Source organism: Aythya ferina (assembly GCF_964211825.1).
Source record: "Aythya ferina genome assembly, chromosome: 10".
Lineage (NCBI taxonomy): Eukaryota > Metazoa > Chordata > Aves > Anseriformes > Anatidae > Aythya > Aythya ferina.
In genome coordinates this window covers 8,756,806-8,774,228 of record NC_140306.1, presented here as the reverse complement: position 1 = coordinate 8,774,228, position 17,423 = coordinate 8,756,806, and the positions used below count along the sequence as shown (strand labels likewise).

Sequence of the window (17,423 nt, the reverse complement as noted above, 5' to 3'; positions counted from 1 at the left end):
ATCCCTATCCTTTTTTCCTTAGAAGCCAACAGCGTGTTTCCAACAAGGTGAGAGTGGATAACAAAATGCTGCACTATGGCCCGTGCCTGCAGAGCCCTTTGGTATTGTGACTTCTGAAGCCCTTTATGCCTTTGCTAGAACAAAGCTGTGGTTTCCTTTCTGATCTCCTGAGAGAGCCTAAGGGGTAGCAGGGCTGTTTGCAACGTGTGCAATACAGGCTTTGCACTGAGTTCAGAGACTTGAGAGGCTGATTTCATACAGCTTCATGGGCTTTAATCCTGCTGTCGTGGTAGTTCTCTCTCGGGGACTGCCGAGTGTCCGTACTGGCCAGTGGTCCCACTGGGAAAGTGCATCTGTGCAGAGTTCAGTGAATAACCCCCGGGAAATGGTGCCCAAGAAGAAAGGAAATTATCATCACGTGTGTCATTCCCATCAAAAGTGCTTCTCACTTAGCTGGTTCAAAGTGATTGTTGCTGGTAACCTTCTTCTGTCAATCACTGTTCCCATGTATGTTTTTAGGGCTTAGTGATGAAACTACTTCGAAGCAAGTGCGAAAATATATATTTTGCAAATTAAATGACTATTCTCCAGCTAAAACAGAAAACTGAGGAAGAGGCTGATTTGGGCAGAAGCAAGGTTTGTAAAGGAGCTTTTCCAGGATGGGTTTGGAGGGGTCAGCACCAGATCATGGCTGGGGGAAAGGTGTGGGGCAATGGGATTCAGCTAAATTCAGTAGAGTTTGGCTATAACCTCAGCCATGGGAAGAGAAAAGATATCTTCAGAGCAAAGGTTGTCTTTTTAAAGCATGTTGGAACAACATGAGTCTGACCTCCTCTGAAAGAGCCGTTTGCTTCTCAGTTACTTTTATGTTCTTACAAGGAATTGGAGACTATGGAATTCTTTTCACCCCCTAAGTCGTTATTGTTTTTCTAAATATGTCAGAGCTTGAGTTGCCTTTTATCTTTTCTTTTTTCCTTTTTTTTTTTTTTTTTTTTCCCTTCTCACCAAAAATTGACATTGCCCCTGCTGCAGAGATGCTTCAAGTCAGGGTTTGGAATAGGCTTATTTTGCCTAGGGTTGGTAAACAATTCTAGCATTTTTATCAGTATTTTGCCAACTGCTGTTGGGTTTGCAGGCACAAAAACACAGCCCTGTTCTCTTTTTGAACAATAACTCTGCTGGCTCCCTGTGCAGGCAAACCCAGAAAGCAGTCTTGAAACTTCCTTTCAAAACATTATATACTGCCTGTCTGAAGTCAGCACGCAGAAGGAAAGCAACAGAAGTAGCCTTGTTTCGTTTAATAGTGTGAGAGCCTCACAATGTTTTTCAGTTTATATTATTCTAGAGATAAGAATCTTTAAATACTGAAGAAGCATACAGTGTACAAGCATTGTATTGACATTTTTCTATGCTATCATAACCATGGATTCATCTGCTTGTCCTTATGTTAGCAATTTAATTTTAATCCAGGGCAATAATGAAAAATTGCATTACTGGGGAAAAACAAACTCTCCATAGCCTGCACTACTGATATTTTTAGGGAAGCAAATTGCATTTTCTGTTGAAAATAACAGACTATCTTTAGGTCTTCTGTGAACATCTATGAGCAAGAAAAATAGGTTTGCTAATGTATTATCAGCCAGAGGAAAATAGATGGTTTGTAGCTCTTGTGTCTCAGGGTAGATCTAGACTGGTCTGTGCCCTTGGCACCCTTCCCCTGCAATTTGCCACGAGGAAAGCTGCTCGAGGTCCTTGTACTGTTTGTGTGGGGCAGGCTGCATGGCTGTGGAGCAGGGTGTAGCATAGGCAGGGAAAGAGCATCTGGGAGAAGTGGCTGGGAAATTTGTACCAAGCAGTGCTCCATGTCCCCGCAGGAGACCTGGCTTCTCCTGGGTGTCTGGTGTGAAGGCCCAGGAGCAGTGGGTCCCACAGCTGGCTCCACAGCCCTCTGAGGAGTGGGGACACAGTCTGGAGGCTCTTCAGGCATGGTAGTCACTGTCACAATGCAACTGGAGCCACAGACATGTTGAAAATTGGGAACAATCCAAAATCTAAAGATACTCAGATCGGAGAGCAGATCTGAGTAAGTGCTCAAGAGTGTTCTAAGAGCAGAATAATTTGGATTCCATTTTTTATAATTTCATCTCTCTACATATACACTACTCAAAAACCCTACAAAATGGAATGTGGAATCAGATTTCTTTCCCCTGGTTTATTTTTTTTTTCTAAACTCTTGAAAAGAATCTTCTATTACAATTTTGAGGTTTATTAAAAAAAATAAAATCCTAGGGGAGATGTGTACTCTTCTTTATTAAACTACGTAGGACATATTCCTGAGAGTTGCTCACACTCCTCCCACACACACCTTCCCACATGTGAGATAAATTAAGAATGTCACTATCTTTAATGCCAGAAGTATTTTCATCTTCCACTGCAAATATGCAGTGATGCATCTAGAATAGTACTGTCGGGGGAAGAAATCTTCACATGAGCAGAATGTAGCTGTTAGTGTTCCCTTTCTACATACACTTAGTATTTTATCCACAGGGGATATTTCTCGTCAGTAGGATTGTGTTGGTTGCAGGTAAACAGAGGTGGAAAGCTCTTGTTTCGCTGTATCAAAAACATTTTGAGTCCTGGCTGGTGACCAGTCCCTGGCCACCCCTGTGTGGTGCGGAGCGTCGCAGAGCTGCATCAGGTGCTGAGCGAGGGGCATTGTGCTTGCTATGGGTGGCAGGTGCTGGGAATCCATCCGGCACGAGAGCATTGCCTTCACCTCCCGGCTCTGTGCCAAGCTGCTGGTGCAGCGGGGCAGCAGAAGGCGGCGGAGACTTGGGAGCTAATCTAGTGTCTGCGCTCCTGCCTCCGTGACTAATTGCTTGGAAATCTGCACGTGTAATAGCTCGCACTTTTCTTAATACCACTCACTAGGCTAGCATTTAAAAAGGATGTATTTTCTTGTCGTTAAAAGTGCTAGATGCAAATGGAGAAGCAGATAGCTATGCCCTGCTTAATAATTAAAATAGTGCCACAAAATTCGGGGTCAGGCTCCAGAGAGTGACTGATCCCATGTCCAAGGCACAGCACAGGAGCCAGAAATGCACCCACTGCACTGCTCCTCTGTGGGAACGTACAAATTAGAAATTTCAAGGGCTGTTGAACACTGTGAATTTCCACCGTGGATCAGCACAAAGTTATTTGGCACAGGAGATTCTGTAACTGTGATACATTGGGGAAGTTCATATTGTGCAATGGCCCTAAAACTCACCCTTCCTCCTCTGGTATGCAGAGACCTGGTGCTAAGACGTATTTAATATAAGCAGGTAGGATACTCGCTGACTGGAGCAGTTTTTTTTGTCTCTTGTTGCCTTTTCATTATTCATCTTAGGATCATCTCCTTTGCTATTTATATTCAGCATAAATAATAATTATACCAGAGGACAGAGGTGTGATGGTGTGAATGTGAAGAAAAACTTCATGTCCCTGATGAGAACACAGCCACAAAGCTAGCTGGGACCTGTGAGGCGCCTTTAGTCTGGGAAACGTGGTCCATGGCAAATGCTTGTTGGAGAGCAGGAAGGCATTAACATGCGAGTGCTACTCCTAAGTGGCCAGAATACGGTGATTAAAGCGCTCTTGCTGTGTGATCTTGGGCCTCTTGCCCTTTCTATTCCTTAATTAATTTCCTCTTTCATTTATGTATTAATAAAAACAAATCACCTGCTTCATGGGAGGTGAGAGGTTTTATTCATTTATGTTTGCAAACAGCTTTGAGATCTGAGGAAAGGAGGAAGAGGCTACAGAAGTCTGAAGCGTGTATGTAGTGCATGAATGATATATGACAAGGTTTTATTCCTTGTCAGTCTGATAATTTGGCATACTTGTAAAGCTTTTTCCTTTTCTGCTAAGTTTCTTGTTCTGACTCTGTCAAATAAAGCACAACCTTTGCCTCCAATGTGATATGTAAATGAATGGATGTGGGGACACTTTGATTTTGGGTCAGTCAGTACCTTTGTTTCAGCCTTTTTTTGTATGTGAACATTTATGAAGAGCACTCTTTGGTGACCACGGAGCTGTCGGCTGGCAGGTCATACATTTGAAATGGGTACTGTGATTAAAATTTGCTACCCTGCCACATCTTTATGGAACAAACATGGATTTCTCTCCTGGAATGAAGCTCTGCTTTCTGTTGTTACCAAAAAGATAACTGCTGAAGAAGTTATCCTGCATGGGACAGAGGTGAACAGATAGGAAGTTTCCAGGTACATATGTAGAGTTGTTTGTCCTCTGATATCACAACTTGAATCTTGCACTCAGATCCAGATTTTTAATGTTTTCCTGTGAAAATGAAATTGTTCAAGATCTTGCAGCCTAGTGAACCATTGGGCAGTAGTGCTGGCCAGGCACTTCATAAATGTCCTGTGTATTGTCTGGAGTTTGGTGTGGAGTTCAGTGAAGGCTGACACACACCCTTGAAAGGCAGAAATGTGCTGTCAGTGATCACTCCTGACATCTACCCTCCTGGTGAATAATGCCAAAAAACATGACATTCCTTCCTACTTGTGCAAACCAGTCCCAGGGTGAAGCCACATTAAAAGCCAGCATCTCTCCTCTTGTAATGTTTAATAGCAATGTCTAATTCTGGATGTTCAAAACTATTCCCCTTAAGGTTACTCTGTGATGTGGAGTGTGTTTTGGAGCGTGCTTGGCGCACTTCAGTATGCGGTGAGTTCCTCCGCTGGGGTTCCCCTTGGAGCTCCTCAGCAGGCAGTAAGGATATGTCATCCTTTGAGTCGTCTCTTACCTTTAAAGCAGCTTTTCTCCATTAAAGCTGTTTTGTTTTTGACTTAAAACTTTACAGAGAACACTACATTTCACAGTCCTGTGACACAGATTTTTTTTGCAGGGAGAGCGGGCTGAGGGAAGAAGATGAGAGCTGCTTTTAGGGCCATGCAGGTCTTCACACCTCGTCTGCAGTGTGCCTTTTTCACCAGCAGTTCTCTTTGTGCCCCTCCCCAGTTTGCTTCTCCCAGGGATTTTAGCACAGCCGATGCCCTCTCAGACTGTGCAGACTGATGGGAGCTGAAATTACTCTTGGGTGTTTGCAGTTTGTCTCTTTTAAATCCCTCCTCAGAGGATGCCTCTCACCCCCATTTTGGGACGAAGCTCAGGCATTCTCTTCCCTTCTCCCTCTTGAATACTAGTGGTTTGTGTTTCCCTCATGCTTCTCCCCAGGGCTCATCCTGGGGCAGAAACCTTCCTAGAGCAGGGTGAAGAGGAACCCTAGCCCTCCCTTGTCTGCCTCCCCTCCTTCTGGGGGTGATTTCCCTCCCTGGGGTGCTCGCTCAGCACTGAAATCCTGTTGGAGGCTCCCAGGTCCTTGTGGTCCCAGGTCCTTGGGCAGCCCAAAGTGGTGGGAACCCCTCACCCAGCCCCTCAGAGCCCAGCTCCACTTTACACCATGTGTAAAGACCTCCAGCTGCAGAGGCCATCCGTACTGTTCCAGAAAATTTGAGCTAATTGCACAAGAGGTGAAGCTCTGGTACAGCAATGAGTGATTTGGCCTCAGGCCCCGCACAGCAGACAGCAGCTCATGAACACCAAAGCCCAGGCATGTGATCGCAGACCCTTAATCTAGGTAAAATACCTCAAGGCCTGACCTCATTAGAAAAAAAGCCACATAACGGATCTCCCTGGGTTGTTCCTTGCTGTGTCCAGTGAAATACTGGGAGCTTGGCCAAATATTTCTCTCTCTCTCTGGTGAAGGGCTTTGCTCTCCTCTCTGTCTTGGAAACACTCATAGACCCAGAATGTGACTGGATGCTGAGGTCTCTGCACTGGTAACATGCATTGAAATTCATATATGGAAAAGGTGGGAAAATGCTGGCACTTCCATGCATGTGGCTTAATTCTTTGTTGGAGTTGTCTGCAACCCACATGTTGTGGATGAAATTGGGCTACAAGGGTTGCTTGGTCCCTACAGATGTACCTCTGTGTCCCTTTGCACAGGGAGAAGCATTCTTTTTTATCTCCCCCTTCTCAGTTCAGCTCAGGTAGGTGGTCGCAGCAGTGTGGAGTAGTCCTGCTTTTCCCAGCTGCAGTGCAGGCAGGGGATGTGGGGACGAAGAGTTTGGTTGGTGTACGGGGATGAGGGATGACTGATGTTTCCCTTTAGCTGACACAGCACCTCTTGTATCACCCAGGAGCATCGGAGCAGTTTGGTACAAACCAGCTGAGCATCGTCAGTGATTTGTCGTGGTCATTAGCACAGCATGCAGCCCCGTGGCTGGGGGCTGCTGATGGTGCTGTGGGGTGCTGCCTGCTGGGCTGTGGAGCCCTGGGACAGCCACCTGCACCCATCACCATTAAATGTCAATAAGAGCCTATGAGGGAGAGGCCAGGGGAAGTGGAAACGGCAGCTCAGCAGGCAGTGACAGATAGTGCACCAGGGCACACTGGAGAATGATTGATTTATTTATTTAGGGCTTTGTTCAGCGAAGATTCAGTGCATGGAGTTTGGGCTTAACACCGGTTGGGGAGATGCAGAGGAGAACAGTACTCGAGGCCTTTCCCAGCACAGTACTTAGACGTTTATTTAATCCCTTGCACAGTATCAGGGCCAACCCCATGCCAGTCTTTTGCCTTGCCACCAAGCTCAGCTGCTGCAAGAGTTTCAGGTGCTGTAGCAGCACAGAGGGAAGTTTGGGAAGTGCAGGTTTGGGGTCTCCAGACCCAGCCCAAGCCTTGTGTTGGCAGTGTTGGGGAGATGCAGTCCCACCGTGCACAGTTCTGCTCAGTTACTTCCCAGCTTTTGTTTGTGGCAGCAGGGGTAGGGTGGTCCTGGGGCCACCCTGCAGGAGACTGTCACCTTCTTACTCATCTGGGAGATGTCTCTGGTCAGACGCCTGTTGGCATGCCCTACTGCTGACCGGGACAGCGAGGCACAAGTTGACTGCTCCCTGCAAACCTCTGGTGTGATGTAGCCCAAGCTCCGTGCCCAGCCTTTGCTGTTCATCTTCTGGATCCAGAGCATGTCTCTGCTGTGGTCCAACACATTAGGAATTGCCAGACTTAATCAAACTAGTGATTCATCCCCTCTGGGAGCTTTTCTCAGGCGTGGGTGGCACCAGCTGCTTCCCAGGGAGGTGTGAAAGGGCCCTGGCAAACAGCTAGTCAGTGTCTCTGCGGGGTGTCACATCCTAGCACTGGTTGTTGGCCCAGAGATCAGCCTTGTCTCAGGTGAAAATACAGCAAAGTGCTATCATAGAGTACAGAGATTGTGGGGAAAAAGCCAACAAAGGTATCCCCAATTAAAATGCCTCCTGAGGAAGGCAGCTGCCCTTCCTTACAGCTGCACATGGCTTTCCTGTAAAAGATTCAGAGCCTTTTCTCTTCTCCCCTGGACAAGTCTTTGGCTGATGGCCGCTGTTTTGATGGGCTGCCTGGTTCTCCGGCATGTCTCCATTCTGCAGGGACTCCCTTTGGTTTAATTACCTCCTCTGTGCCCATTTACCACTAAATTTTTGGGGACCGTTACTTGGCTGCTGCTGCCAATCTGACTGCTCTGTGACTTGGAAATAAAAATAAAAATCAAGCATCTATTAGAAGTAGTCAGGCTGATAATGGAGACAATTCAAATGTGATGTGTATCACCTAAGGGCTCAGCACTCCAAAGCAAGACCAGGAGAAAGCACTTGGTTGCTTAAGAGAAGGATGCAGAGGTGCAGGTGTGAGCTGGAGGGCAACTGTTGGAGAGAGACCTTCACTGGAGGATGCTCTAGCCACCTGTGGGAGGTATCTGCAGCTCTGCCTGGTCTCCACTGATGCCTCATTCACTGCCTGAGTAGCACAGCAGAAAAATGAATGGGAGTAAGTTTTTTTATTTATTTTTTTTCTTTTTTAAAGTAAATTTAGAGTGTTATCTGCAAAATGCAGGTGGAAGGAATGTGTTCTGTCGTGAAGACTTCCCACAGATTTAAGTCCCTTGTGTCTTTTCTCCTTATGTAACTGCTTAAAAATAGGACCGAAGAAAGAATAGAGCATCTTTGCTAGTGTTAAGCTGGCAGCTAGTTAGGGGTGGCTATTTATTGTATAGGGCAAATAACTCAGAGCTCTGCTTTATGGATGTGCAGAACTGTTGCTGCTCTCAGGAAACAGGAAAATGTTTCTCTTCTGTCATTTCACTTCTTGGGAGGCACAGTGACCTGCAGTGCCTTAGCTCAGGGTAACGAGTGTCTTGTATTTGTGCTTACCCACCAGGTAGCAGCAGGTCAGCTGGGCTCCTGGTAGAGGTGGGGAGGCTTAAATAAGGACAAGCAAGTTGTGTAATGATCCCTGCTGTGCTTCCAGAGGAGGCTCACCTGGGATAATGCTGTCCCCTGCTAGGTGACCACCATCACCCTTTGTTTCCAAATGTGTTTCACTTACTTCTGTGGGTGAGAAGTATTTACGGCTGTTTGCAAAAGGCAATGTGCTGCTCAGGAAAGGGTTGGCTCTGCATTGTACCTCCATCTGGCTGCTGGTCTGAGCTGTGTGCTGCTGAAATATCCAAGCATTTTACGATGACAGCAAGTCATGGGTATGCATGTACTAGGATGCTCTCCCTTCTGCTCCCAATATCTGGGCATTTGATGCTTCCAGTTTTGATGATGTCCCATTATTATTATTTAAAACAATAGGACAAATCTCAAGTCTGAAAACAACTACTCATTGCTATTCTAATTTCACAGGCGTAGCATCCAGAAACATCAAAATGACACCGGTGTATATTAAACAACCCTTGTCCTGGAGAACCTGTGGTGATTGCAGAAGGAAGAAGGATGACCTCAGAGGGGGGCTGAAAACTAGGCAGGCCAGGCACAGGATGGAGGCAGGTGCTGACACCCCACTGGCACCGGCAGTTGCTGGTGTTGTCCACAAAGTAAACTTGTGGTATCCCAATAAGCTATATCCCTCTTTCTGAAGACCACGTGAGGCAGAGCAGCACCTTCTGTTTGTGCTCCCTCTCGGTTTAATGTTTATTTCTCAGTGTGAGGAGCTCACCAGCCGGCAACACCATCCCTTTGAGCCCTGGTCCCGAGGCTCCTCGTTGCCTGCTTGCCAAGTGCTCTTTGTTCACTGTACAGCTGCTTTAAGGACCTGCTCACCAGCTAGGCTTTGGAGAGATTAACAATGTCTCTATTTTTTTTTTTTTTTTCTGTACAATGTCCTTGACAAGCCAGAAATCCGCCCATTCACTGTTTTGAGCAATTAAAATGATGACACCGCCATCAACCCCCACGCAACCAGTTGGCCAAAGTGCTGTGTGATGGAAACTCCGGTGAATTTTTATGTAGCTTGGCAGAGAACAGCCCTGCTGACTTCCCAGGCTTTGTTGCTCAAATACAAACATCTAAAAACCAGCGTTAGGCACTGAAAGCCGCGCCAAAGCCGACTGCTGCCGCCGTATAATAAAACAGCATGTGGAGGGTTGCTGTTCTAATTGGGTAGCCAGGAACCCCGGTGGACGACGGAGCTTATTTATTGATTGCTCTTCAGATCGGGAACTGGACGGCACCACAGGGAGCTAGTAAAGGAGGAAAAGCATTTTAAATACATTGTAAATGCTCCTTTGCAGGATTAATGAGCGGGAAACTGTAACGTGTGTTAACAGGATGCACAGAAAAGTGAAAGCTGGTAAACCTGTGTGGCTTTGCCTTCCACAGGAGAATTCTGCTTCAGCAGAGAAGGGGAAATACAGGCTGTGATAAATGTTGCCTTATTGCTGGGGCCTTGCAGTGGGAAAGAACCTGTAGTGTCACGCTGAAGTTCTTGCAAATTGAAAACTGTTTGAAAATACAGGGGAAAAAGCAAATAAATAAGTGGAGGGGGAAGAGTCAGAGGAAGTGGAAACCTGTCCTCTTGGCTGCTCATTCCCTTAGAGCCAATCTGCAAAATGGACAAAATGAATGCTGCACAGTCTCCTAAACAGCTATGAGGGATTCAACCAGCAGAGAGCTGAAGGTGTCCAGTGGGGACCATGCTGGAGCAGGCTCCCTGCAGCATGGTGTCTGGCTCTGTAATGGCCACGGTGCCATTCAATAACCCATAGGTTCACCTCACCTGCTCCCATCCTCATCAGCTAACTCCGGGAGCTGTAAGAGAGCATGGTGGGTTGTGACCTTGCTTACTCTGTGCTGAGTATTTGGATCTTCACTGAAAGGCTCTGTATGGTTCTTCTGCACGTTCAAACTGCTGGGGTGGGGGTGCCGAGTTTCTGATGCACAGATGTGCAATGAAAGTATAAAAGCCTGCGCTGTCGTTTTAGGAGTGTGTGCTGTTCCCACACTTTGCCAAACTCTTATAATTACCCAAACACCTGCAGCTTGCCTGCAATTCAGTCCTGGGTGCTTTTTTTTCCTGCTGGATCAGCTCGTTTCTAGTTGTCTGTCGTATGGGAGACGTGCTCTCAGCAGAGCAGTTACCGGTTCTGGAGCAGCTCCTGCAAGCAGAGGGATGGGCAGGAGGGGAGGTGCGAGTGCAGGTGGAGAGTCCCTGGTAGATCTAGACCTGACCCTGCACTGAAGGATGACCACCAAGATCAGTGGGTTAGGCATTCAGACTTCTGCTGCCTCTGACCTTTGCTGTCCTGTGACTTTTGAGATGGGATTGGTGGTGTCCTCTGTGAGAGCTCTTGGCTGCACACAACCCAACCACCTTTGGGTATCTCCTGGGCTGTCTGCTTGGGAGGCAGCTGCCCCAAAACCACTGCGTGATAAGAGATGTGCTTTCAGGGCATCTTGGCAGACTTGAATGCAGCAGGACATGGTGTCTCCACAGGGCTCAAATGTTTCGGCAGTGACGTGACTGCTTCATTGCTGGAGCTCTCAGTTCAGTGATGCTTGAAAGATCTCCACTCACGCTTGGACCACCATGGGCTTTTCAAATGAGAGGGCTCTGTTGTTGTTATCCAGCCCTTCCCTGTGTGGGGAGAGGGATTTCTTAAGCACACAGAGGTTTGTGATGCAAGTACTCATTATCCACCGCAGTTGGTTACAAATGAATCATAAAGTAAACTTAATGAAACAAAGCACACAAAAGTAGATTGATATTTGACTTGGCTGGGCTTGGTGTTTTCTCTTCTGTATTTTTTGTCAGTTTGGCAAATACTCTAGGACTTTATCCAGCCTTGTTCCCTCCATGTCATCCCTTTAGAGGTTTTCACAAATCATGCCAAAGTAGGGGAGGAACAAGTGAAATGAGACACAAACAACACAGAGGTAAAAGCAGAGCAAAGGTACTGGGGTGTATTTTTCTTTTGATCAAAGTCTATTTGACCTGCTTGGGGCATTCTGACAAAGAAGTTTTATTTCTAAAGTTGTAGATATTATTTTTCAGAGATTTCCTCTGTATACCTTCAGTTATGGGTATTTTGCAAGGATTGGCATGCCTATGAACAGTCCCTGCTGCTGAGGGTAACTTCATGGGATGGGTGGAAAAGTCAAGTAAAACTTGCAGTAATAGATATGGAGAAGTTTTACATCATAATGTGTAGCCAAATCCCAGGGCCTGTTTCAACTTTTGCTTTAGGTTTGGCACCCAGGGGATGGTAGACAAGAGCAGGCAGCCCCTGAACCTACCAGCACAGCCTTCTCTTTTCCTCTTTGAGAAGCTTTGCGAGGGGACAGGAGGGGGTTCTGTCTTCTTGTGTCGAGAGAAGCACAAATAAAAGCCATCAGGAGGAGGAATGGAGGGTTATTTTCAGGTTGCGTCTGCACTAGCCAACAATTTTTTCTCCTCTTAAAAGCCAAAAACTCACTGGAGGCAGTCCTCTGGCAGCAGGGAGGCTGCTTTGGGGAGGCTTTTCCTCCGGTTGCCTCATCAAAGCAAATCTACTCAGGGCATATCTCACTCCATGGGCAGGGTAACAAGTAAATAGATCCAACCAGCCCATCTCCAGGTGGTTTTCGATGCCTATTAGCGGCAAGCTACCTGCCCAGAGCATTGCTGCCGTCCTGCTGAGAGCTGAAGTGCTGACTGCCCAGTGCAGGCGCGGCTCTGCTGTGTGTCCGTCTGTCCTCCAGGTGGTATGACAGCTTGAAATAACATAGTAATTCAGTTCTGCGGGGGTGCTGAGGGCTCTCAGCTTGCTTGAGGCTTTGAGAGGGCTTAGTCCCTATCCTAAGCAGCGAGCACCTTGGAGGCCTGAATTTTGAAGCCCAAAGCCACCACCCTTGAAATGGGTGGCAAAGGCAGCATTGGTTTCAGAGGATGAGTGTGGTTTTGTTTGCTGGCTCAGGTACATCGGGGGTCCAGGTGTCAAAGGCTGGCTCCAGCATGTCCCATGTGGCTAATTTGCAGGCAGAGCGTTAGCCTGGTGAAGCCAAACCTTTAGGGCCGAGTCCTCCACAGACACGGGCAGATGCAGTTGTTAGTGCTTTTGGAAAAGCTGGGCCATTAATTATGAATGGAGCATGTGTACTTGCTTACTTCCAAGGGACATGGAGCATAAGGGTGTCTGCCTTTGTACAAGGCGTGCAGGCACACAGTGAAATACAGCAGTAGTTAAATGTTAATGCTCACGATCAGATTTTGGCTGTCTTCCTGAGTGACTGTTTGCAGATGTGGGGTTTTGTTTTTGTTTTTAAAGTCTTGAAGAACAAAGAGCCTGAGAGCCCTCGATGTGAGATTTGAAAGCTCTTCTGATCGGAAAGGAGGGGGGAATCACTCAGAAACCAGCCAAAAAAAGCTCAGGCACCAATTAAAAACTAAACAACCTTCCACTGACATTTGAAGTAGTCTCTTGCTCCTGGAGAGGGAACGGTGTTGGTGGAAGCCTGCTAGTTCATGCATTTGAGAGTCACTTTTACTGACATTGACCTAAGGGCTCAGGTCATTTGGATTTGTTATAATTATAACGAGACTTTGAGTGTTCCTTGTCTCAGCATCATAGTGAAGTCATGAGTCTTCTGGACCATCTACAGTGGTCTTTGGCTGCAGTAGAGTGGTTATCAGATGAGTAACGGCAACAACCCCCATTTAAAGTTGCTTAAGAAAAGAAAAAAAAATGCAATCAGTGAAATAAGTTTCTTATGTAGTCAGAGCAAAGCAGTCCTTTTTTCTTCTGTTTGCTACCAACAAATAAACAAAAATCTCTCGAAAACTACAATTGTCTTACTGCTTGGGCAGCTGTTTGACAAGCGGTGAAGCAGCACTGAGGTCGGGTAACCCCGTTGTCCAAGGATGAGCAGTGACAGGGATTCTTCTGCCTGCTGGTTTGATGAGTCTGTGAGTAGTGCTTATGGAAATAAGAGGGTTAATGAGAGCCTTCAAAGTCTGCTGGAAGCCTGAACTTATTCCTGGCAGTTATGTGACCTGCTCCTGCCTCCTTGACAGATCCCAGCAGATTTCATCTCTGACTCAGGCCAGCTATGGGTCCTTGTTATGTTGCTGTGACATTAGGAAACTCTCTGTAGGCGTGAACTAGTGAAAATCAACTCAATTTTGCATGGCAAACTTGGTTTGTTCCATCTGAAGCTTTGATCCTTCCTGTCTGTTTTCAGTGTATGATAGACTTATTTCTTTTTCCTTTCTTATTTTTTTTTCCTTTTTCTAATTTTTATTGTACTTTGTATTGTTCATAGCTGTTGTATCAACTGGCTGTCTTTAGCAGTCTGACTTCACTACCTCAGCAGCTCTCAGCAAGTGACCCATACTGAGAAGCAGAGGCTGGTCTGTGGAAGTCACGCAGGTGATCTGGAAGTGGCTAGTGAGCACCCAGTGCATGGAGAACAGTCACTGCGTGAAGTTACTTCATAGCCCTCATGGGGAAAAGCAGGGCTGGGACATGAAGGGGATGTGCTCAGCCTCTCTCTGTCTGTGTGGAGATGGTTTTCTTCTGCTCTGCTCTCTTCTGAGCAGCAAGCTGGCAGAGAACAGGGGCTGGCACATTGCTGTGAGGCTCCAGGGGACCTCTGATGAGATGCATTGTTTATTTCTGATTTTTTCTCAATTCTGTATTTTTTCTTCCCCTCTGTATTTTTATCTGAAGGCTGTTACCTCTGGCTTCCAAAGATCTCCCATTCTGGACTGACTACACCGAAACAGCCCCTGATAGCAGGCACAAGGAAGTTTTCTGTGTGATGCCCTCATCTTGGAGCCCTGGTGGAGCCCGGGTGTCCCACAGAGGTCCAGCTGACAGAGCTGAAGTGACAGAGAATCTGCTGCTTCCTTGGGTACATTGTCCGGTGGTTAATTAATCACCTTAGCTGTTCTGCACCAAGAACAACTCTATTTCTCTGTAGAAATGCCTTTGGTTTCCAGCCACTGGGTCTCAAGATGCTCTCATCTGTCAGATTAAAGAGCCTCATCTTATTACTCCTCTCTCTGCGTAGGCACTTGCTGACCACTCTCAAGTCACCTCTTCACCTTCCTGGGGACAGACTAAATGGATTGAATGTCTCTAGTTCCCGGCTGTTTATCAACCTCCCATTCTTCTTGCTTCTGCTGCCTCTCCAATCTGCTCTCAGCCTCCTCTCCAGCTGGACACAGCACGGTGTGTGTATGTCTTGTGCTGTGGTCAGAGAGCCCCTGGATGCCCTTGCTGAGCCTCTGCAGATCCCATCACTTGCCCTCAACTGCTGCATGTCCTGGGATCAGGCTGAACCCTTGGTCCTGCTCCAGAGACCCCAAGAGAATGGGATGGGGAGCACAGAGATCAGCCTGCTTTGCCCCATGGGGTTTATGTGCCACTAGTTGGACACCTTCCCTGTCTATGGAAGAGGAAAAAGGAGGTCCTGAGATAGGCAGCTGTGCTGGGCAGGGAAGGAGGGACGGGGAGCATGGCAGTGTTTGGAGTCTGCTCACACACAAGTTCACCCAGCTCCAAGTGAGTGTAATTGCGGAGACAAAGTAGGAGCAGCCTGAAAATCACAGGGATGGCATAACTTCCAGCCGTGGAGAAAGGGGCCTTTACGAGGTCTTGAACCAGTGTCCTTACCTGCTTTGTGCTGCGGTGTAATGTGCGAGCACTCAGCCACTCCAGCCCCGGTTAGAAATGAGAAATTTCAAGGGCTATTGAGCACTCTGTGAATTTTCACAGTGGCTCAGCGCAAAGTTATTTAGCACAGGTGTTTTGGTAATTGTGATGCATTGGGAAAATTCACAGTGCTCAATGGCCCTCAAACTTCCACCTGCTTGGTGTGGTGGTTAAGTATTAGTGCAGTGGATTATAAGATAAAATATGCAGGAGAGAGTTGCTGGCTGCAGGACTTTTTCTGGCGCTGGTTATATTTCTTTGTTATTCTACGATCGCTTTGTTTATCTGGTGTATATTAGAAGGACAGAAAGTTGACTTCGGTGGCTCTTAAAGTTGAGTGTTTTGCACATAACAAACCTGCAAGGTCCATGTGCCTTCATGGCCCAGGTGGAAGCACCACGGAGAGGAGCGGTGCCTTGAACCACCACCTCCAGCACCCCACAGCTTCTGCTCTGAGGCAGCACCACATCAGAAAATACCCAACCATGAGCTCTGGGAAGGGGGAAGCAGAGGAAGAACACCTATCCACACACCTCTACATGTGTGTGAGGTACAGAAGGCCTGCGAGCTCTGGGTAGAATTTTCTTTAAATTATTGTTTTCAAGTCCCTGGTGCTCCCATGCTGGCTGTGCCAGGAGTGGCCTTTTGGGGAAGGATGTGTCTGTCTGTCTGTCCTTTCAGGCACAAATGAATTGGCTGGGCAGCTTAGCAAGGATGTGATGTGGCCCAGTACAAACACTCAGAAGAAAAAAAAAAAAAAAAAAGCTTTAGTTTAACTTTTACTTCAGCCCTGACTGTGGAATATCACGGCAAGTACATGGTCTGAGCTGATGACACAGGCCAATATTACCAAGTAATTAAAATATAGAAAATACTGTTTTCTGCTGTTACCTAAGCTGGATTTTCAGACTCTTCCTCTCTTTCTACAAGCTGTGCTGTGATTGCTGTCCTGTGATGTGGCAAGCTAAAGCAGAAGGACCTCCTATGCTGTGGGGTGGCTGAGCTTGTTGGCTGCCGCTGCCATTTGCAGACAAAACTGATTTTATTTATTTTTATTTATTTATTTATTTGGTGATGAATGGGTACTAGGAAGGATGCTAGTAGTGTGATTCCCCTCCTTCCACAGCTTTCCTCCCAGATAAGCACACGTAGCCGCCTGGCCTCCTTCCACCCACTTCTCTCCATATGTTCACCCAGTTATCACAGGAACATGCCCGCGTGCAACCCTTGAATCGAGGTTTTTGCATCTGAAAGCAACAGGTGACAAATAAGAGTGCACTGGAAATCCAAAATCTGTGCTGGGAGAGGAGGAGGGTGGCTGGGTCTGCTGAGCCCCCAGCGGTGTGTCCATGCACAGGGGTTTGAGCAGGTGAGGAGGAGGAAAGCACAGCTTCCTAATTGCAAACAGCCTCCACATGGGGAAGCAAGCCTGTCCCGTGTGGATCCTGGCAAGCCCGTGGGCTGGCTGTGCTGTGAGCTGCTGGCAGGGCACAGTGCTCCTTGCAGTGAGCTGTGCTCCTGCGTGTGCAGGTGGGACCTTGGCCATCAAAAGGAAAAACACAACCGTGGAGGCTGTCAGGAGCAAAACGCAGCCACCTGCGAGCGGCTCCCAAAGAGGAGAAGCTGGTGTGGAACTAGAGGGTCCTGCCACAAGGAAGATTAATGGGAGGATTTTACTTTGAGTGTACTGGGAATTTTGAGTTTTTTTCCAGTTCTGACAAGACTTGAAAGGTCTCCTCTCATCCTCTCAAGCCACAGCTTTGGGTATTATTAACATGCAAATTAAGATGGTTTATAGAAAGCAGCATCTTGAAAAGCTGACAAGCGTTGCACAGGACAAGGGCTGGGTTTGGGAGGTTTTCCTGCTTCCAGAACCTCTGCTGTTGGCTGGGATGGACCATGCATGGCAGTGGTTGGGGTGCTGAGGCTGTGTGCTCCCACGGTTTGCTTGGAGGCACAGGGCTGGGACACCCTGCTGGGGGCAGCCCTCTGAGGGGGCTCTCTGGGTCCTACCGAAGCCAGCAGATGATTTGCTTTGTTGCTGTTACTGGAATCGGGTTGGGACCTGTGTTGCATAGCAACCCTAAATTATTTTAAAAACCTCAAAAGGGTATTAATGCTACTCCTGAATAAAGACAGTTTGTCTTGCTGCTGTTTATGGATTGTTTTTATGCTGTTCCCCAGCCGAGTGAAGGCTTTCATCTTCCTAAACAATGAAATTCAAGTTATTGCCAGAAGAGTGGTAGCTCCTGCTCGGTGGCACAGCAGCTGTAATTAGTCTTTTCCAGTGCGCACTCCCTGGATTTCATTTTAAGGAGGACTTTAACTTGTTGCTTACCACTCACAGCTGACCAGGCTCAGCTCCCACTCACAAAATGAGTTTCCCAAGTTCAAGCAGAGGCTGCAT

The 17,423-nt window shown here is 47.2% G+C and overlaps 1 long non-coding RNA gene across 2 annotated transcripts; it reads left to right on the top strand.

Moving 5' to 3' along the window:
• The first annotated feature begins 11,940 nt into the window (after positions 1-11,940).
• LOC311442380 lies at positions 11,941-17,165 on the top strand. 2 transcript variants are annotated; one of them, XR_014696597.1, is made up of 2 exons: positions 11,941-12,062; positions 14,030-17,165. It is a non-coding gene; the product is annotated as an uncharacterized lncRNA (long non-coding RNA). The 2 variants fall into 2 exon arrangements; XR_014696598.1 differs by having other exon boundaries at positions 13,623-17,165.
• Positions 17,166-17,423: the final 258 nt, after the last annotated feature.